Source organism: Syngnathoides biaculeatus, chromosome 7, assembly GCF_019802595.1.
Source record: "Syngnathoides biaculeatus isolate LvHL_M chromosome 7, ASM1980259v1, whole genome shotgun sequence".
Lineage (NCBI taxonomy): Eukaryota > Metazoa > Chordata > Actinopteri > Syngnathiformes > Syngnathidae > Syngnathoides > Syngnathoides biaculeatus.
This window is the reverse complement of record NC_084646.1, coordinates 30,201,883-30,224,132: the sequence shown is the minus strand read 5'-3', so window position 1 is coordinate 30,224,132 and position 22,250 is coordinate 30,201,883. Positions and strand designations below refer to the sequence as shown.

Sequence of the window (22,250 nt, the reverse complement as noted above, 5' to 3'; positions counted from 1 at the left end):
ACGTTAACATCCTGTATCTTGGTTTGTGTGGCGTGACAAAGTTGCTCTCCCATTGGCTATCGCTGTAGCATCTTCCTGGCATCCCTTTGGCTAGGAGGGACATCAGTCTTTACCCATGATGTACAGTACATCATGTATCTTGGTTTGTGTGGCGTGATAGAGCCGCTTGCCCATTGGCTATCGCCGTAGCATCTTCCTGGCATCCCCTTGGCAAGGAGGGGATGCCAATTTTTACCCAGGATGCTTTTTGATTCCCTTGGACACTCAATTGTCACTGAATCACACTAGCACTGTCACAAGCTAACGCACATTGGAAAAGTACAACTTTTTTGTGTTTTCTTTATTCATCTCTCTTCACCATGGGCCCCAAGAAACTTAATTTGCGTACGTTTATACTTAAGTTCTCTCTGGGCTGTCAAAATTTGCCTCCTCCTCCGTCCCCCAAGACGAGAACTCACCACTCTCTTCACATTGTTGCCCAACGGCAAAGGTAAACGAACATAAATTTTTTCATTATTCTTTACCTTATGTACGGTGTGTGTGAACGGATTAGGCTATTTTTTTATTTAGATATTTATTGGGCTATTTTACTTGTAAAATGCGCTTGTACTTACAAAACATTTACGTTATGAAATGACTTGTGGAACAGATTAATTTCATTAGTAGTATTGTTCATCTTGTGGCTCATACTACATGACAGATATTTGAGCACACAGTTGAAGTGAGAGGTTTACATACTGTGCAAAAACTTTTTTTTTTTTTGTCTCGCTGTCATTAAAGTCAAATCAGACTAAACGTCTCCTGTTTCATGTCAGTCAGGATGACCACATTTATTGAAATTTGTTAAATGTCACAAGAATGACAATTTTATATTTTCTTCGAGGTCAAAACTTTACAAACATTTCCTTGGTATCAAGTAGCATTTCCTTTGAACTGTATGACCGAGTTCAAACATTTTTGGTAACTTTAAATTTGTGCCACCAGGATTTGAATTAAAAATCCCACTGAAAATTTAATGTTGTAAAATTCACATTATTTCAAAGTGATCACATTTGCAATAGCTGTATTTCAGTTTAACTTATCAATGTTAACAAATTATAAAAAAATTCAACCTTGAAAATTCAAACTCAATATTTTCAGCCTCCTGAGATTCATTTGGCTACAATTTGCTGTCTGAAATTCAACTGGCTACAATTTTCTGTCTGAAATTCACCATCTAACAACCAGTCAATCCAGTTACGCTTTCTTAGTCACATGTCGTCACATACTAAGAAACCCTAACTGGATTGGCTGGGTGAAGAAGGCAGGGTTACTTCAAGTCAGAACGCAACTCTCACACTCAAAAATCAATGAATGAAAATGTTAACACAAACCATTGTGGATACCTACATGGAACAGTACTATTTTAAAAACAAGTAAATACAAGTGGAAAAAAATTTATATGGAATAACTTAGCTCTTAAAGTGAAGTAAATGTAAGTTAAAAACAGTAAATTGTCTAATGGTTTTTAAAATTAAATAATCATAATAATAAATAAAAATATTTCAAAACCCATCCCCAAATTTTCCTCCTGTTGCAATGAGAGGACCGTGCTGGCAGGAGGCACCCGAGTTGGTCAGATCTTCAGGTGAAATCATTGCAGAGACAAGTATTTGGAAAATTCAGCTCGTGTGAAAAAGAAAATTAGGATGAAAGATTTTCTACAAACAGGCTATTCTAGTCAAGAAACAAGTTTGGAATGTAATTTTTTTTTTTGATTGACAATATTAAACTGCATAATTATTATTGAAGTTCTGGAATGAGGTTGTCTTCAATTAGAGTACATTATTGTTATATGCGACATACAAAAATCACAGATTAGATGCATTGGCCAATGTCATTGTTTGACCTTATTGATTTTGTCTTTTATGTCTTTATGAAGACCAGATGCTGAAGATAACTTCTTCTTCACAGTGTGTCATCTTTTTCCATCTAAACCTATCTCGTACATCTTCTCTAACACCCACTGTCCTCATGTCCTCCCTCACAACATCCATCAACCTTTTCTTTGGTCTTCCTCTCGCTCTTTTGCCTGGCAGCTCCATCCTCAGCACCCTTCTACCAATATACTCACTCTCTCCCCTCTCAACATGTCCAAACCATCGAGGTCTGCTCTATCTAACATTGTCTCAAAAACATCCAACTTTGGCTGTCCCTCTAATGAGATCATTTCTAATCCTATCCAACCTGCTCACTCTGAGTGAGAACCTCAACATCTTCATTTCTGGTACCTCTAGTTCTGCTTCCTGTTGTTTCTTTAGAGTCACCGTCTCTAATCCGTACATCACGACTGGCCTCATCACTGTTTTATAAACTTTGCCTTTCATCCTAGCGGAGACTCTTCTGTCGCACAGAACACCAGATATGTTCCGCCAACTGTTCCTCCCCGCTTGGACCCGTTTCTTTCTCTCACATTGCTCTGTATTGTTAACCCCAAGTATTTGAAGTCATCCACCCTTGCTATCTCTTCTCCCTGGAGCTTCACTCCTCCTCCGCCCCTCACATTCAGGCACATATATTCTGTTTTACGTTGGCTAATCTTCATTCTTCTCCTTTCCAGTGCTTGCCTCCACTTTTCTAATTTTTCCTCCGGCTGCTCCCTGTTTTCACTGCAGCTTACAATATCATCTGCGAATATCATAGTCCAAGGGGATTCCACTCTAACCTCATCTGTCTGCCTTTCCATTACTACCGCAAACAGGAAGGGGCTCAGCACAGATCCCTGATGCAGTCCCACCTCCACCTTAAATTCTTCTGACACACCAACGGCACACCTCCCCGCTGTTCTGTTGCCCTCATACATGTCCTATACTATTCGAACATATTTCTCTGCCACACCAGACTTGCGCTCGCAGTACCACAGTTCCTCTCTTGTGATACTGAAGGTAACGTTGCATTAAAAAAAGGAACTTGGTTTTGTTACAGTACTTGAGAAATCCTAGACTTTGGACCTGGTTGTCAGTTGATATGACATTTGTACGTGTGACTTGATACAATCTGTGACAACAGTTACAACTACTCATCTCTGTTACGTTAGCCAGCAGTTATTGTTCAGGGACTTTGTTTCCATTCTTTGCAGAAGAGTATTACAGCTTTTCGGAAAAATATAATTGAATGCAAATACACACTCAGTCACTGTATCAAATGATGTGATATTGCAACTAAAAACAGACCAGTGATTGAGGGTCCAATGTTTACAGATAATCAACTACTGATTTCCCACTGTTTATTATGTTCATTGTGGTACAGGCTGAACCAGCTTCAAAGTGTGACAATGGGAGACAAGAAGCAGCTTGTTCACATTGTGCAGCTGGATCTACGGGATACTGGTCTACCGGAGCTAGATGTCAGACTTCTCTCTAAACTGGAGGTTCTTTACTGTGACAGAAACAGACTCTCTGTTGTTAGAGTAAGTGGACACTGCCTCAAGAGTCTGCATGCTGCACACAATGGTACAGTACAAACTATTAACAGTGCTTTAAATTTTTCCACTTTTGGTCACTGTACAGCCTTATTCTGAAATGGAGTGAAATGTCCCCCCAAATAAAATCACTCGACAAACATCTCCCCATAATTACAATGGGCCTCGTTCACTAAGTGTGAATTCACATATATTTGTGCTTAAATTGTACGGACGCAGGTTTAATCCATCCATTTTCTTAGCTGCAAAGTTTGTGGGAGTGCTGGAGCCTATCTCAGCTGTCAACGGGCAGGAGGCAGGGTACACCCTGAACTGGTTGCCATCCAATGGCAGGGCACATGGTGACAAACAATAGTCACACTCACACCTAGGAGCAATTTAGAGTGTCCAAATAAAGTTGCATGTTTTTTGGGATGTGGGAGGAAACCAGAGTGCCCAGAGAAAACTCATGCAGGCATGTGGAGAACATGGAAACTTTACACAGGCAGGGCCAGGATTGAATCCTGGACCTCAGAACTGTGAGGCTGACACTTTACAGCTGCTCCACTGTACCGCACAAATCTGTAATTCATCATTATGTTCGTACTTTAACTTCTGCGTTATCTACAAACAAATTTAGAACCTCCTCCAACCATGCGCATGCACAAATAATGAAAGATCAGCTTTTGAAAAATAGTATGACAATTTTGACAATAATTACTTTAAGAATTTGCTCATTGGTTGACAGTCCTAAATAAGCATGACAAGGGCACTTGTCATCATTTTTACCCTTATTTCTGTTCAAGCGTATTTTAATTTATTTGTACGCATTGCTAGGAAAAAGTGCCCCCTTTGTGATTTCTGAATCCGCCCCCCCCATACCTATTTACACACGTTTTAAATCATCAAACCAATTTTAATATCATTCAGAGACAGGTCAAGGAAATACAAAATGCCATTTCTAAATGATGATTTTATTTACCATGAGAGGGATTGTTACAAACCTATCTGGCTCTATGTGAAACAGTAAATGCCCCCTGTTAAATCCCAAAGTCACAGTGATTCACCACAGATTTGGGAAAGGAAAATAAATTTGGGAAAGTTTCACAAGCCCCACCCAAACCTGATTACCACCATACTTTTTGAATCAAGAAATTTCTTAAATGTAATGTCAGAGAACATTAAGTAGGCTACAAGATCTCAATAACCAATGCATCATGCCCAAGGCAGAGAAATTCAAGTGGAAATGAGAAAGGTGATTGAAATCCATCAGTCTGGGAAAGGTTACAAAGCAGTCGGATCATCACTAAATTACTCTCAACAAAGAATAAGTGTGTCAATCGTTCACACGTAGCAATGTTATGCTAGCGAAGAACATCAAATTCATTTATACGAGACATGTATTGAAAATCAAATATAAGGCATACCTTCGTGCAAACATATCTGTTCCGGTTAATATTAGATGGATTTAGTTTATGATGCGGTCTTCCACAAAGTTTGATCCATCGAAGGCATTTTTCGTACTGGGTCTTCGGTTTTGGAAAGGGTACGAATCGAACTCCACCAACTAGCCTTTCAGGATACCTGTCGTCACTATTACAAAGTCCGTGACTACACCTCTTAACCATATTTTTTGTTAAATAACCCAAATACGCGATAAAACGCTAACAAAACCTATACTGGACCATGCAATGTTGTCCGAGAAAATGGCGGGAGCAAAAAGGGGCGTGGTTTATGCAGATCTCTGGCCTCTGATTGGTCAGTGACGCGGATTGCGGAATATCCACGGAGGGGTCAACTCTGCAAAGAAGAGTGGGACAAAATTTCTCCAGAGCGATGTGAAAGAGTCATCACCAATTTTCGCAAACTCTTAATTTCATTTACTGCTGCCAAGGGTGGCACATCCCGTTGTTCGGTTCAGGGGCGAATACTTTTTCTACAGAGGGTCAGATCAGTTTGGATTATTTTTGTGCCTTGAGAAATCGAATTCTCAGTATGTCCTTGGAGTGTCTCTGAGTGATATTAAAATTGGCTTGATGATTTGAAAGCTTTGTGTGTAATAGATGTGCAAAAAAAAAAACCCCAAAAGAAGTCAGTAAGGGGGCAAATGTTTTTTTACGGCACTGTATCCACCACTGGCTAGCCGAGTGCAGCATGACTTCACTCAACGAGCAGTAAATGTGACTGTTTGCATTTTCAAGTTTCAAATCTGTATGATAATCTGACTATAAGGGCTGATAGACGAGGATTTTTCAAATTTAAAACTTTTTTCCTACAGACCCCACACATTGAAATAAATCAATCAGGTATTTAACAGTTTTGGTTATATTTGTTGTGTGTGGTGTGTTCCAATCACCTCGACACAGAACACCAACGCATATTTTCTCGTGTGATACGAATATGAGCAGACACTTCCGGGTATTTGCCAAGTTTTTCCGAAAGGACCATCGGCAGGGCCATTGTCATTAAAGAGACTTGGTTTGAAAAATACTTTTTTCCATCTGAGGAACACCTTTTCATGCAAAATACAACACTGGACATGACATTGTTTTTGTTACTCTGCCTCTCGCCCAAAAATATAGACCTTTTACAAAAAAATTGAAAATCATGGAGAAGTTTATTCATTTTCATAACTGTTTAAAAAGTTAAACTTTCATAGATTATAGATTGACATTATAGATTCATCCACAATTTATTTTTTTTTTATGTGATTTGGGCTTCCAGCTCTCAAAACTTACAATATCAGGAATTAAAAAAAAATAAATAAATTAGAATACTGTCAAGAAATCAGCCCATTTTTTTGGCCATAAATGTTTTAAATGGGCTAAATCAACAATAACATATCACTGACATGATCACAAGATGAATGTATATTTAAGTCACAGGTTCATTTAATTCATTATCGAGAGGAAACACAAGCAACGTCGAGCTCGTCATTGCTCTGCGTTGCCCAGACTGTCTTGCTAACTAAAGCACCGGTGGTGGGCGCTGTAATTCTAAAGCACATTGATGGGCTGCGTAAGTACTGTAACATTTGTAATTATGATTGTACCCCTTTAAAAGTGGAGGGGGCGGTGTAAGCTCAAATAGGCAGGAGAGTGTGTGGCCGAGGAGCAGGTCGTTGTGTGCACAAGTTTTGTGTACAGCCGAAAAGTAAAAAAAAAAAAAAAAGACGCCTGGTGTCTTTTTTTTTGGCACGCCGTCACGCGATCGATAGCGATCGACACATTGAGCACCCTGCTGTACACGATAGCGACGTAAATGTCTTTCGCAGAGTGGTTGGCTCTGTGAATTTATGACTTTACTTTTGGTGACATCAAAGCCAATCAGCATAGAATGCAAATTTTCTGTTGTACCGAACAAGCTGATAAGATTGGTGCAAAGTCTAGTTTTAAACAGTTTTAAAAAATGTCACACACGAATCTACTAAACTTAAAGCTGCTGTACAAGTTGTCGCATGTAACAAATGCTTTCAGTTTGGCTCATTTGTCTCAGTTGTGTTCAATATGGGGGAGACTGCAGACTTTTGACCACTGGCTAGAAGACCGTCATTGATACTCTCGATAGCAGGGTCTCAAACTCATTTTACCTTGGGGCCACTGGAGGCAGAATCTGGCTAATCCTGGGGCACAAATGCAGATGCACATGCACGCACAATTCAAATTAGAAATCAATGAAAAACTCAATGTTCTCAAACTTCTCATTTTTTAACACAAAAGAAGATAAGGATGCTGGGGTAAACATGTTGTGTGATAAACTTCGAATAAAACTCTCCATGCTCACGCTGCTGTAAATGTCACTCACTGAAAAATGTTTCTGTCCTTGTATGTCATCGAGAAGGACGCTGCTGTTCACAGAGTGCTGTGTCCAGGCGTATCAATAGAAGGACAACATGAAGCAGGAGAATATGCATGAGCAAAAATAAATAACTGTGGGCTTCAGTGGATTATGAAACAGAAGATTCAGGAACCTATCAGAGATCCAGAAAGTGTCGAAAGAGACCCTCACATTCACGCACATCTGAGAGATGGGCTTCAACTGTCTGGTTTCTCGGATAAAGTCGCTTTTGAGCCTGAGCCAACATAGGTTACATCTCAGCAGAGCCAAGGAAAAGGACTGGACTGTTGCCCAGTGGCCCAAGTTCCTCTTTTTCAATGAAACTAAAGTGTTGCTTTCATTTGGGAATCACCAGGGTTTGGAGGTAGACGGGTGAAGAAGAAAACCCAAGCTGCTTGAGATCCGATGTGGTATATCCACAGTCTATTATGTATTGGAATGGATGTTGTTAAACTTTAGTTTCTTCAGTCCAAACTCACCAGAACTGTCTACCAGAAAGTTTTAGAGGATTTCACAATTCCTTCCACTGAGGATCTGTATGGAGATGTAGATTTCACCTTCCAGCAGGACCTGGTGCTTGACAGCCCAGTGAACTCGCTGGATTTAAACCCAATTTAGAATCAATGGGGTATTATCATGAGAGAAGTGAGGAGCACCTGACCTAAAAACGAAGAAGCAGATTTGATTTGACTGACTGAAAAAGACTGAGAAATAGCCAGGGCTCTGGGGGCTGCAAGCGAACCACATTTCTGAGCAGCTTGTATTTTTCTTTGTGTCTCTGCTTTGCCTTTCTTCTTGGCTTTTATTGCCAACTTCTGCTTTTTAGATTCTTTTTCCACTTCTCTCTTCTGAATGTCTTCCCTGTAACTTTTGCTGGAGGTTCCTAGGTTGAGGGGCAGTTTTCCATTGACAGGATCCATGATTATGTCCTTCCTTGACAAGTGGTCAACTGATGTCTTTTTTTATTGCTCTCAGACCATACTTGACTGTTTGAAAGGCACTATAGGAGGAGATATCCATCCTGCAAGCTTTTTGGTGAAAAACATTTCCCATGGTATTGAAAGTTCCTTACACCTTTGGACCATGAAAGCAACTCATTAGGGGAGGAGTGCTCAATGCGTCCATCCCGAGGCAGCTTCAGTCGATTGCAACGGCTTGCCGAGGGGGGTGGGGGGGATAGGTGGTGGGTGGTTGGGGTCTTGGGGAAGACAGCCATGTTTTTTTTTTTTTTTTTTTACCTTTAGCTCACCGCGCGTGTGCAAACAACGACAGTACAGGAAAACATGCTGTCAGTGACTTCCCCCCCATTTTAAGTTCTTGCTTAAGAAATCTTAACAAACATGAGTATGGATTAGGGATGGCAAAAAAACGCTTACTTTCATAATCGGTTTTAACCGAACACCTGTAGCAAATAAACGATTAACCGGTTTTAAAATCAGTACCATCGATCGTGAATTTACTCCGCGGTAAGGTGGTAGTTTGTATACAATATTGACAAACAAGCTTGTTGAATGTGGCTTTCAACAACACACTCGTGTAAATTAAATTTTTGTTCTTTTTTTTGTAAAAATGTTTTCATGTTAACATTCTTCTTTCGGACTTTCAGAAAGGGCATGAAAGTATACCAACAGGGAACAGCTTGCCAGGGTTGGCGGTCATCCGAGGGCGTCCAATTTTTGAGGGGTATTTCCAGCCCACGTCCAACATTCACTGAAATTTGAATGTTGCTACAGATAATAAATTGATCTCTCATGTTCTTTTTTTTTACAATACAAGTATGTCTAGTACCAGAATACCAGCAGTATATAATCGTAAATTCGTAATAGCACACATACTATTATAAATGATTGCTTAACCAAGTTTATCAATCATTTCAACCATCAATAACTTTACCAAAAATAGCCCCCAAAAAATTAACACGCATGGCCTCATACATTTAGAACATTTGTATATACTGCGAATACAAAATATTTTGCATGTTAGAGTAGCACACTCACCGATCACCATTGCCCTCCTCGGCATGTCTCATGAGGTGGGGGGAGCGGCGTATAGGAAAAATATACACTGTAGAAAAATTTAAATGTTTGACAAAACAAAGTCAGTTGAAAAATTGTAATGTATGGTACATTAAGTTCTGAAAATTATCATACGGATTACTCTACACAGAACAGCTAACAAACAAAATGAGCTATTTAAGGCTTGCTGGATTTCTTAAAGTAGTCTTTAAGAAAGCACATAACGTGTAAGGTTTTCCCTGACAGTCTTGCTCTTGATTTTGTGGCAAACTGTCCTGTGATTGAAAAGGCCCGTTCGGACTGCACGCTGGTCGGCTTAAATGTTAACAAGGAATTAAAGAGACATTCGAGGATAGGACTTCTGGTCAAACTGGACTCGTAAGCCTTAAATTCTTTGGACATATCCACTTTGATGTCACGTTTTGGCTGGGCAGCCTGGGTCTTCATCTGTTGCATGGCAGCCATATATTCCTGCAACAACCTGGAATATGACACAGGTGACTCATCCTTCACTGCAGAATTGGCACAAACAGCGGCTGTGTCCTCCTGAGATGCGGGGCCCTCTGCGTCGGAGTCAAGTACTTCAGGAAATAGCCTACTCTACAGGGCCTCGGCACATCTCTTCAAGTTCTTCTTCGAGACTGGGGTTCCAAAGACTGGATCCGTTTTTGCGACGGTGGGGTTGTGTAAATACCGGAGTAGCGCAACACTCTGTCTGACGCCGGCATTTGTACCGTTCAAGCAATTGGGCATGAATCTGTATAGAGAGGGGGTTTTTCAATCCGTCCACTTTTTCCCAACAGGAAAACCATTGAGGTTTCTGCTTGAAGTAAGTCCATGTCATCGGCACTGATGGCTTTAAAAATCATTTCAACTGGCCGTAGAGTGTCTACAATAATTTGCAGAATATCCCACTCCCCTTGAGGCACAAATTCTGGGACGAGAACAGCCCTCAAAGCATTTGGTATGCAGGATTTTAACAGCACAAATCTTTCCACCATGTAAAACATGCTATTCCATCGGGTTCTACAGTCAAGTAACAGCTTTAATTCTTTCTGAAATTTTGCTTTGACAAAGTCTTGTAACTTATCATTTTTCAATGGCGATTATCGAAAGATGCGACATTTTTCTGACCTTGTCAATGGTTGCTCTGTACTCAGATACCAACGGCATGTACATCTCTACAACTTCTGAATCCCCCTCCCCCTCAGACTCCTCATCAGCATTCCCCTCAGATTCCGAATCAGGGCTATCAGACTCGATGTCATTGGGTTGTAGAAGTCTGGGTTCGTGTTCATTTACTTTCTACAAAACATCGCAAACAGCAAGGTGCATACATTGGGCAATGCATTGTTGATGGTCGGGGGTAACATCACGTCCAAACTTGACAATGACAGCTGCACTGTCCATGGTGCAGCCCACGATGTCCTTCTGGACGTCGAGTCCAAAGTCTGACAAATGTTTCCCAACAGTCTGGGCGGCTTTGTTAGCATCAAGGGATCCGTCTATCTGGACTAATCCAAAAGACCAATGTTCGTCCTTGGAATGAATGTTAATATTCATAAAACGCTTGTTTTGAATTGCGGTGTACTCATCCAGCGTGATGGAATACCTATGACCGTTTTGTGTTTTGTTATTGAAATATTTTGTGAGTTCATTTTTTTTTTTGGTTTGAAAGAATGAATACAGCATCGCCTTAACAGTGTTTCCACATGAGGGGGGAGGTTTGTCGTAATGATCTTTTTGAGCCCGAAGATTTCTCTGAATAAATTCAGAATTAGCAATTGCATTCAAGGAGAAGCCGTCCACAGCTGCTAACTTTGAGACTTCTTCGGTCATTGATTTTTTTTCAGTAGATATTTATCAATACCACATGCACCATCAACTCTTGCAACTTTTGAGTCTTTATCATCACACAACTTCAAGCCGTGTACCTTCTCGACATGAGCAGCCATGGAGGACGTTGATCCCCCTGCACATTTGACAAGCTTTTTACATAAATTGCACTCACTTTCATCTTTCAATTCTTTACTTCTTGTAAAGTACTCCCATACTTTGGAGCATTTCCGCGATGCCATGTTTGATGTTTCTTCGATTTAACTGAATGTTCTTTTGAGTCCAACTTTATTCAAACAGCGAAACTTGAAAAAAGTGGAAATGATATTGAAAAAATAGCGCAATGTGGAATACCGGAACCGGAAGAAATTATTGGAAATTTTAACCGATTTCGAAAGTCCGATTACGGTTTCGGTTTTAAAAAATCGAAAACCGGTTATAACCGATTAATTGTAACCGTTTGCGATCCCTAGTATGGATGCTGCAGTAAAGATGGGAGAATGGGAGGCGGACAACTTTTTAACAATGTGAAATGTGGAGCGGCATTTTCGAAATGTTGATGGAAAATACGACACCGACATTCCGCCGAAAAGCAAGCTGAGAATGACAAAAGTGAACGAACTAAATTCCCAACTGGCCACACAGCAGTCACTTTTCACACAATGTAGTTCATCAGCGAAAGCCGCTGCTGAAAAGTCGTTTCCGGGTTCTTCCTTACAAGATCTTTTGAAAATAAGGCGGAAATATTATCTTCAATGAAATCTCTGCAACTGTAAAGGAGTACAGTACAGTGATGGCGCTGTGAAGCCATGGCCGATGTGTGGAAGGACGTCAGAGATTGTGTTTCTGACTGCAGTTGGATGAATCCACTGACGTGAGTGACACAGCCCAGGTGTGCATTTTCTTTCTTATTGTGTTTCGTGATCATCAACGTGAACTTAGTTACAATAAATGTTTAAAGTTAATTATGTTGTGTAATATTGCCTCATGCAGTAATGCAGGCCACATAAACATACATTTACACGTAAGGAATCCTCAATATACTTGTGGGTACATATTTGTGACTTGGTCATTCTATTTCATCATTGGTTATTCTAAAAAAAAAAAAGTCACACCCCCGGCCACCCCCCCTCCCCCCAATCCCGTCCATCATGAGAGGCTGGATGCTTGAGAAGTAGATATTGGGGTAAAAAACTCTGGGCACCCCTGCATTAGGGCCTTCACCATCTTTGACAAGGCAGGGTAAGTGTCCTGTTTGAACAGAGCAGACCACCATACATCAAGTGGAAGTTCATCACCTTGTTTGTCAGTAGCTGGAGGTAATGTTGTGTCCACTTGATAGCATCTCATTTCAACTTCATATGCATCGAGTTCATCCTCATCCACATTTGTGACTAAGGAAGGCAAGGTCCTCATGAGCCCCAAAGTCTTACTGTGGCCTCTAGCAAGAAGGTCAATGGCAGATGCTGCTTTCAAAGCCACAATTGATGTTTGCCTCCTTAGCCTTGTCTACAAATTCCTTGACTGTTGTATATTTGTGTGACTCTAGTTGTATACTATACAATATTTGGTGTCTTGCCCCCATAGAAGATTTTGCTCTGTTGGAACACATTTGTGACGTCAAGATGTTTCAGTTTGGTTGTCAGAAGGGCTTCAGGTTTGACAAAAAAAGACAGAAATTTACAGAAGACATCAAGTTGCTTGACATGGAGTTTGTGAATAAGAGGCGTCTATGACTCAAACAACATGACAGTTCTTGAGAAGTGGCAAAACAGAAAAATAGAAGGTCAGTGTCACGAGAGTGTCAATCTTATGTAAAAGATTTTCTCACATATTCTCTTCTTTCTTCTTTTGCCCTCTTCTGTCATGTTCTTTTTTGAAAGAACAGAAAGAATCTCCTTGATACTTTTTCTGGCCTCTTGTGACACATCTTTCGTGTGAAATATCTAAACCAAAGTTTCCATGTAAAGGGTCTTGTCTTCTTTGGTCAGAAATGCATAATAAAATATTGTATAGACCTCCCAAAGTCGCAGGATGGACATGGACACATCATAGTTGAATAACAATCTATGGTTAACAAATCTCTCTGGCATGATGAAAGGTACACCAGTGAGGAAACATATCTCTTGTAGGGCTTCCTTCAGGTCATTGGACCACATGAAATCACTGAAAATTTCAGCATGAAGTTCCTCAACATTGTTTTCAAATGGCTGGTAGCGTTATGGATATGGTGATGTGTGTCGCCATCAACATCAAGCAGATGCGGTGCAGGGCCTTCATGGAGCCTTGTTTCTACTCTTGACTTTTTTGATCCACGCATGACATAGCAGGAATCCATCAAAACAGAAACAAGGTTTGTCCATAGAATCTTCTTTGATGCCATCAAGTTGGGAAATTTCGCTGACTACAGATTTTAACGATGTTGAGTAATAGCTCACAAGGATGCATAGAGCCCTGTGTAAATTACTTGACTCGTCTATGCTCATTGAGAACTTGTTTGTCAGTATCGACTGAAGTGTTTCTTCCTCAAAAGTTGCAGCAAGTCCATACTTCATCTTGTAGGCAGCACTTGTTCGATCCATGGAGAGTCCATTGACAGCTTTTGGATCCCTTACGAGTTCTTTGCTGAGCTGAACAAGTTTGGGTGCCATTGTGAAGGAGAGAGAATTCTAAGCTAAAAATACAAGGACCATCACCTGCATTGAAAATTAGAATTTTTTTACGAAACATGGTAAAGAGAAAAAGAAATACACATAGGAAAAGTAGCATGTTTCTGTGTGTGTGTTTAGTTCCAATAGAATGAAATGTTTATTGTAATTCAGTAGAAGATAGAGAATGTGATATTTCATAGTTGGAATTAACCCACCGTTTTTCAAGGCAACAAAATTGAAAAGATACATAAATATAATGCAGAATCTGTTCCGCTCACTTTCAGTTTCAATTAATCTGAAACGTTTAATGCTTTTACCTTTGAACATATAAGACAGTTAAAGACAAATTAACAGTTTAATATGAAAAGATTTTTCATGTTATATGAAATATATCCCATTGCCTGGAACACAGAGGACAGGTTTCTAAAATATTTTTATGAAAGGTTGAATTAATTCATCTATGCATAAATTACAACTATTTAAAACCGGCTAAGTATGCACTGGAATGTAAAAAGATAGATGTGCTAAAAAATTTAATTGAAATATGTCTTGAGCATGTTGATGGAGTCACTTCAAAAGGGAATCAGTGTACTAAAATGCCTGTACTTCAGTCTTTTTATTGTCTTTTTACATGTATGCCAGGTTGGATACGAAAGAAGGAGAAAAGGAGCTCCACAGGTTGGCCAGACAGTGGGAGAGAGATGGGAAGAATGTGTAGCATGTAGAGGAGATTAAGGATAGCGATGGAATATGTTGACTGGTTCCAGTAGTGTGTCAAGTAGATGGAAAGAATACTTTGATAAGTTAATGAATGAAGAGAATGGGAGAGAATCTAAAGTCGAAGAGGCAAGCGTGAATGACCATGAAGTGGCATCGATTAGTAAGGGAGAAGTTAGTAAGGCACGGAACAGAATGAAAATTAGAAGGACAGTTGGTCCCGATGACATACCAGTAGAGGTATGGAAGCAATTTGGTAAGGGGGCTGTGGAGTTTTTGACCAATTTATTCAGTAGAATACTAGTGAGAGGGAAGATGAATGGAGGAAAAGTATGCTGGCCCCCATTTTTAAGAACAAAAGGTGATGTTCAGAACTGTGGAAACTACAGAGGAATAAAGATCATGAGCCACACAATGAAGTTATGGGAAAGAGTAGTGGAGGATAGACTCTGGACCGAAGTAAGTATCTGTGAGCAAGAGTGTGGTTTCATGCCTAGAAAGAGTACCACAGATGCACTGTTTGCCTTGAGGATGCTCCGTGTTAATTATGTCGTGCATATATACCTTATGCATTATGTTGTTCATTGCTAGTTTGTTGTACCTTGTCACGTTTCCGCAGTTCTTGTTCCACTTTTTGACTCATAGTAATCTGACATTCCCTTGATTTTGATCTTGTTTTATGCCTCGTGTGTGGATACTGTTGCCTTTTGGACTGCCTGCCTGTGTATCAACCTCATCCTCAAAAACTCAAACAGCTGTCTTTATGCAGCTAAGGACCTCACACAGGTGCATCTGATCAGGATAATACATGGAGTGGAGGTGGACCTGTAAAGGCGGATTAACAGGTCTTCGAGGGTTAGAATTCTAGCTGACAGACAGATGTTCAAATGTTTATTTGCAGTGGCATCACACAAATGAATCATTAAAAAAATCATACATTGTGATTATCTCTCTCACAGTGTACATACACCTACGATGAAAATTTCGGACCCGTCCATGATTTCCAAGTGGGAGAACTTGCAATATAGCAGGGTGTTCAAATACTCTTATTTTCTTCACTGCATCTAGTACATCTATAAATAAATGCTATTCTGTTTTCAAAATGTACACAATATGATCATTCATTATTTAGGTACATACCTTTTCCCCAAAAAGTTAATCAGAAGCATGGCGTCTCTCTCAGTTAAGAATGTATTGTATTGTATTGTATTTGCCATTTTTACTAATTGTTTGTCTTATGTCAGCGCACGTGGCATGACGTCACCTCAGGAGGCGTGGTTAAGTGCCCTGTACGGAGGGGTCAATTGTTTCAACTCTGCCATATTGGAGGGTTTTCTAGCATGAACTGATTGAAATGCATGAATTTGACAGCAATTAACATCATGTTTCGTCATGTAACGTTAAGGTTCGGTAAGAGTAAATAATACAGACATTTTCATGAGTAATTGCTTCTGAACTCTCACCTAGTTATTGATTTCCCTGTCTACAACTGGGGTTGGTTATTTATTTATTTATGGATCTTGCCTACCGGGAGTAGTTGAATGTAAAGAAGGGATGAAGTCTGTAAGGTTTTTTTGGCCTTGGGTTGGCCTCCGAATGTACCAGCAATGGAAAAGTTTGTTTTCCTTGCTTCCAATTGTTTGATGTGTTTTTGTCGTTTCGCGTGAACTTCCAATGCCTTGAAATCTCTTGATCCATCGTCAATAGTATCTTGACCAGGTGCACAATGCTTTACCAGGTCAATCGATTTTGTGAATGAAGTCATTTAACAGAGTACTAACTTCCTTCTTTCCAACGGTATTAATGATTTCTCATTCCATCCAATCCCATTAGAACTTATTTTTGATATTTCTGTCAATTTCTTTCACTCAACAAGTGTCTTTCCTTTTTTGCACTGCCTTTGTGTTTACTTGCAAATGGGCCCATTAACCACCTGTTCCACATTCGAATAATCAACAGACGCGTATCACATTTTCTGCATTGCTTCCGCCTTGATTGCAAAAGTGAGATCGAAACATTAACCAGTGTGGATTCTGGCACGGGTTACGGTCGGAATATTGCAAAAAAAAAGGGTTTCTTTTTTCTATGCAACTTAAAAAGACGGAATTCTTTCTATCAATGGAAAAATCACGTCTGAAGAACTGACTGCAAGCATCATGGAAATCTGGGCTTCTATAACTCCCAAACAATGCAACAGGCTGGTTTGGTCAATGGCACAGTGGACTGAAGTTTTGATGGAAGCAAAGGGATTCACAACAAAATATTGAAGATTAACATATTGTTTCATTTTAAATTGTGGGCCCTAAATCTATAATCTATAAAAGTTTAACTTGTTGAATGAAACTATAGAAATACAGTGGTACCTTGACATACGAGTAATCTAACATACGAGTTTTTTGAGATACAACCCCTGGCCGGACAATTTATTTATGTATTTTTTGCTGTTTCTTTTCAGCCATAACAACAAATTCCAGATGGCGCCACGATCGTTAAGATGCTGAAACGCACAGGTTCCGCTCAGCTTTTCAAGCTTCACTTGGTCTTTCCATGTGTGCACCTCAGCTCAGTAGCATCTCCGTGCAGCTGTGGTCACACTTTATTCTGCATTTAGTACAAGTACATTTTCAACCATACGGCCCAAGAAAGCAAGTGCTAACGAAAGTGTTGAGAAGCAAAGGAGTGGATGATGTCCCTGGAATTAAAGTGTGAAATAATTTAAAAAAAAAGCACAAACAGGGTATACAGGTGAACGAATTGTTAGTTATCACTGTTCTATGTCAATCGTATTGTAATGGCCTTCAGACGTGATTTTTCCATTTATAGGCGGATTCTGTCTTTTTAAATTGCACGGATAAAAAAAAGACAAGACAGCATGGAAGCACATGGTCTCCTGCTAGTTTACCTGACTCCCCCCCCCCTGGCTCTTAAAGGGATACACTCATAATTACAAACACCATCAGTTAGCAACACAGTCTGGGCAACGTAGAGCAAAGAGAGTTAGACATGCTGCTTGTGTTTACTCTCGATAATAATGGTAAAGATAAAAAGAAATGGTGTTGCTTTAATTAATGTCGAGGTGAATAATAGAAGAAAAAGTGGTGAAAGTGGATGAGATTTTCTCTCTTTTGAGTAAAAAAAGGTCTGAAGCCAATAAATGTGCTTCTACAAAGTGCAATCACGAATTACAGCTTAGTGGAAGCAAATAGTTATTACAAAGAAGGCAATAACATTAGGCTGCAAGCACTGACTTTTCATTTGAAAATCCCTGTCAATATTGTAACTTGTCAAAGACGGTACGTCTCCGTTGTTCTGTTTGACCATTGGTTAGTCGTGCATGGTCACAAACAACAAAGTTACCCTCTCTATTTAGTCCTGGCTTTTTTTTTTTTTTTAATTTATAATCATTGTCAGGCAAGCCAAAACATTGTCACAATAGCTGTTAAAACAAGAGTGTTTTGACACACCGCATGAGCATCATTTTAATTTGTGATTCCGGCTCCCATTCTGGCTTTTCATTTCGGTTCTAGTTCCAAAGTTTAACTGTTTGAATGAAATTAAGAAAATAAACTTTTCCATGATGTTCAAAATTTTTTGAAAATGGTCTGTATCTGGTGTAGGCTCCAGCTTATCTGGCAACCTCGTGAGAATAAGCGGTTCGTAAAATGGAGGGATACTGCACTTTTTTTTTTTTTTTGCTTTCCCTCATGTTAATTATCATGTTCATGTTAACTTTTTCTGTCAAAGTACCGCACTGGGATAAATGGAGGATCAAAGACACATTTCTTGTGAATGAATAATTTTTTAAACAGTTTGATAATATCCCACGGCACCCTTAAAAATTGCTTATGGCAAACTAATGTGCCACGGCACACTTGTTGGGAATCACTTGACTCGAGAATGTACTTTAAGATAGTCAGTATACAGTACCCAAGTATATACAGTAAATTAACAAGAAATTTAATTGCACACACTGTTCCATTTTGTGATCGGATTGGTTATTGTTTTTTCGAATTCTTGTCTTTGGTGATCGCCCCCATGAATCCTGATCGTGTAAAGCGTAGCTATAAATAATGATTTCTAACTATTACGGTTTGTAATTAAGCAATGTATGGAGTGTTTATTTATTCTTGACTCGTTCGTATGCTTTTGGAACATTCATCCCATCTCTTGCCCCTCACTTGCAAAAAATATTCCTTGGGAACAGCTGGGTGTAACTTAATGAAACGTAGTACAATGCCCCCCACCCCATCATGTAGCACACCCCCCAGTTTGAAAATTATTGCTTTCTAGTGATGAGCATTGGCTAATATGCATCAAACAGATGAACAACACAATTAATCAATATTGTGGTTATAATTATAGAGCTGAAAGAACTGGAAGTGCACCCTGTCTCAGGGAATCTGACTGTTCTCGATTTATCCTGGTACGAAGACTCATTACAAAACATTTATTTGAAATATGTGCTTGCTTTTAGCTGAACGTTGATTGTTTTACAAAAGGAACAAACTAAGAGTTGTCCCTGATTGGGTGTGTAAAAGCAGTAGACTGGAACTTTTGGACATAAACCATAATTCTGTTACTGAGCTGCCCATACGGTGAGTATAATCATATACACCAATAAGATATAAACTTCCCTGGATCATTATATCAGCAGAAGCTGTATGTCCCAAACAGTAAGTATTTTGACAGAAGGATCCAGTAAAGTACATGGTGTTTTTGTATGTTTATTTGCTAGAATACAAGAATAAGAATCTTTGTCATTTTAACAGGTATAACAAAAGTAGGGGTATTCTCCAAAGGTGTTTAAAAAAAAAAAAAAAAAAAAAAAAAACTCCAAAAGTATGTGACATACAGTTGAAGTCAGATGTTGACCCATAAAATGTTTCTCAATCTGTTGGTTCTCTCTTTTAAAGTCCTAAACAGATTATTGGTTGGTAGTGGTGCCTGCTGCTGCGTTGGCTCGCAAAGCTATTTGAACACAATTCTTTGCCTACAACCAACATCTGTCGTGGCCAGAATTCGCGGCTGAACCGAAATGCGTGACTCACGAGGCTTAGGAGCAGTTTGGGAAGCATCTTTATTCTATCCATACTCCAAACACCAGTAAGCAGTCCACGAAAGTAGCAGTAGCACATTCGGAAGGTGTAAGGGGACGGTCAAGAACGAACCGGGGTTCGGTACACGTGATGGCAAGAGCAGAGACAAGGAGTTGCGGGAACGTGACATGGGATCAACAATCTGGCAAAGACCAGACCGCGCGGGTGGCCGTAAATACGTGGGACGTAATTACTGAGATGAGGCACCAGTGCGTGCCGCATCAGGGAACCGGCACAGCCATAACAAGACCTGCACAACCATGACAGTCCTCCCCACGCCCCCGATGGCCGGCCCTGCACGGCTCAGGAACATCAGGATGCACTGCGTGAAATTCCCTGATGAGGGAGGAGTTGACCACGAACCGGGAAGGAATCCAATCAAGAGCGCTCCTCGGGGCCGTAGCCTTCCCAGTCCACTAGGTACTGGACTCCCCTCCCTCGATGGCGCAACGACAGGAGGAGGGGCACGAGGTTCTAGAGCAGTTTGGGAAGTGTCTTTATTCGATCCAAAGTCCAAACACCAGTAAGCATTCCGCGAGGGCAGCAGTCACAGATTTGGCAGGCAAAAGGGGAAGGTCAAGAACGAAGTTGGGTTCAGCAAGAGCAGAGATGAGGAGTTTCGGGAACGTGACATGGGATCAACGATCTGGCAAAGACCACACCGCGCGCGACCATAAATACGTGGGACGTAATTACGGAGATGAGCCACGGCTGCGCGCATCAAGGAGCAGGTGCGCGCTACATCGGGGATTCCCACAGCCATAACAGGACCAGCACAGCCATGATGATCAACAGTAAATTAGCATATGAATGCCAGCACTGAAATTACAATCGGACAGTGAGTTTGACTTTGTAACGACATCGTTTCCGTCCTTTTGAGTGCACTTCTCTGCAAGACCCAGCTTCCTATGATGTAGCAGACTCACTGAGCAGCTCCAGCCGATAGAGGCGCAAGCGTGGGCAGTTTGGGCACATGCAGAATTATGGTTGATGTGGTGGGCTAACAGCTAAGGGAAAAGCTAACCGGGAAAAGCTAACCCCATGCAATGCGCCACTCTGATCCATGTTTGTTTACAGTTTTTGCTGCCTGTAGAATATATACATAGAATAAAAATTCAAAACACAGAATGCCTCTCTGTTCGGCGAGGAAAGCGCGAGCTCGCATCCACTAATGATGTGGATCTGGCAGTTTGCTCAGCACCAGCACTACATCTTCATCTCTACCATCCGGCACCTGGCACTCTGACCAGCCACTAGTTCAAATGTCTCTAAAAAAACATGAATGATCATCCTTAAAGTAAAACATTTGACACAGTGGCATCTCAATAGAATGGATAGACTAATGGGAGTGGGAGGGCATCCGATATAGTTGGTTGTATTGATTTATTTATTTATTAGATCAAAACTCATCATAGGCAAGACGCTTTCCTGAGCCACCAGATTTATTGTACTTCCTACCTCCAGCTCCATTGCCAAAGTGAATGGCTTCACATTGAAATGTTACTGCACCAAAAATAGCATGTTCTGGACACCAGAAACTTGAAAAATAGCATATTCTAGACTCCAAACGTTTGTATTCCTCAGCGTTAACACTGTTACTGTACAACTCTATCTGTGCTGCACTCTACGCACATTAGACAGTAGATATAACAAATCTACAGTTTACACAATACAAAGTGCTCCACAGAATACAGTTTACACAGTGCCTTATGCATAAAATGGGCTTTTCTCCATCTAATATATGCATGCAATGCACCAAAAATACCCCAGACAACTATCTTCATGCTCTCTGGCAATTCAAGGCTTTTGGGCTATTGTAATACAAAAACGTTCTCATATTTTTGGATTTTAGGATTCCACTTTCCCCAAGATTCTGCATATATGGCAACATAGGCTTAATCGACCTAATAAATATGCTCCATCATTACTTGTTGCGTATACTGCTACGAAGACACTTCTACTAAACTGGAAATACAAACAAGCTATCAATATCAAACAGTGGCAAAATCTCATAGAATATATTGCTTTGCAAAAAATGTCAGCAGAATGAAAATAATCCATCCATTTTCCGAGCTGCTTATCCTCACAAGGGTCACAGAAGTACTTGAGCCTATCCCAGCTCACTTCCGGCGAAAGGAGGACAAAAGTCAATTACTTAAAATTTTGAGAGCTGATCTTTTCTGTGCTAAATCTGGACCCTTTATTCTTTTGCCTGTGTAGGGTGGTTTCTGACAAGACTATTTCCTAAACTTTGAAAGTACATTTCTGGTGTCAATTTTCTTTGTTGTCAAAAGTAGTTTACTACTATTCTATTTACTTTGTTATGGTTCTTTTCCCACACATTTCAGATCGGTTTGCATAGTGAGAGGGCACATGCATGGCATGGGGATCATCTTGCCTTGTCCCTGTGTTTATGGTTCTGCCTTCTGTGGGTGCGGGACTTTCTTCAATCCTTCCAGATCTTGGGGATGGTGAGGGGGACCACACGGCTGACCTCCTGGAGTGTATTGGTGGTGTGATAGCAACTTGCCCATATTCCGTGGGTGCTGTGGTGGTGCCGGCTGACGCCCTCATGGGTCCCCCAAAATCCAGTCATTGTATCTTTGTATCTACTGCACTACCAGGTGGAACCACTCAGTATTACAAGACAAGGTCAAAT

At 40.4% G+C, this 22,250-nt stretch overlaps 1 pseudogene; it reads left to right on the top strand.

Annotated features, from left to right (window-relative positions):
- Positions 1-22,250, top strand: part of LOC133503548 (PH domain leucine-rich repeat-containing protein phosphatase 1-like) — a 74,903-nt pseudogene that overhangs the window by 31,310 nt on the left and 21,343 nt on the right.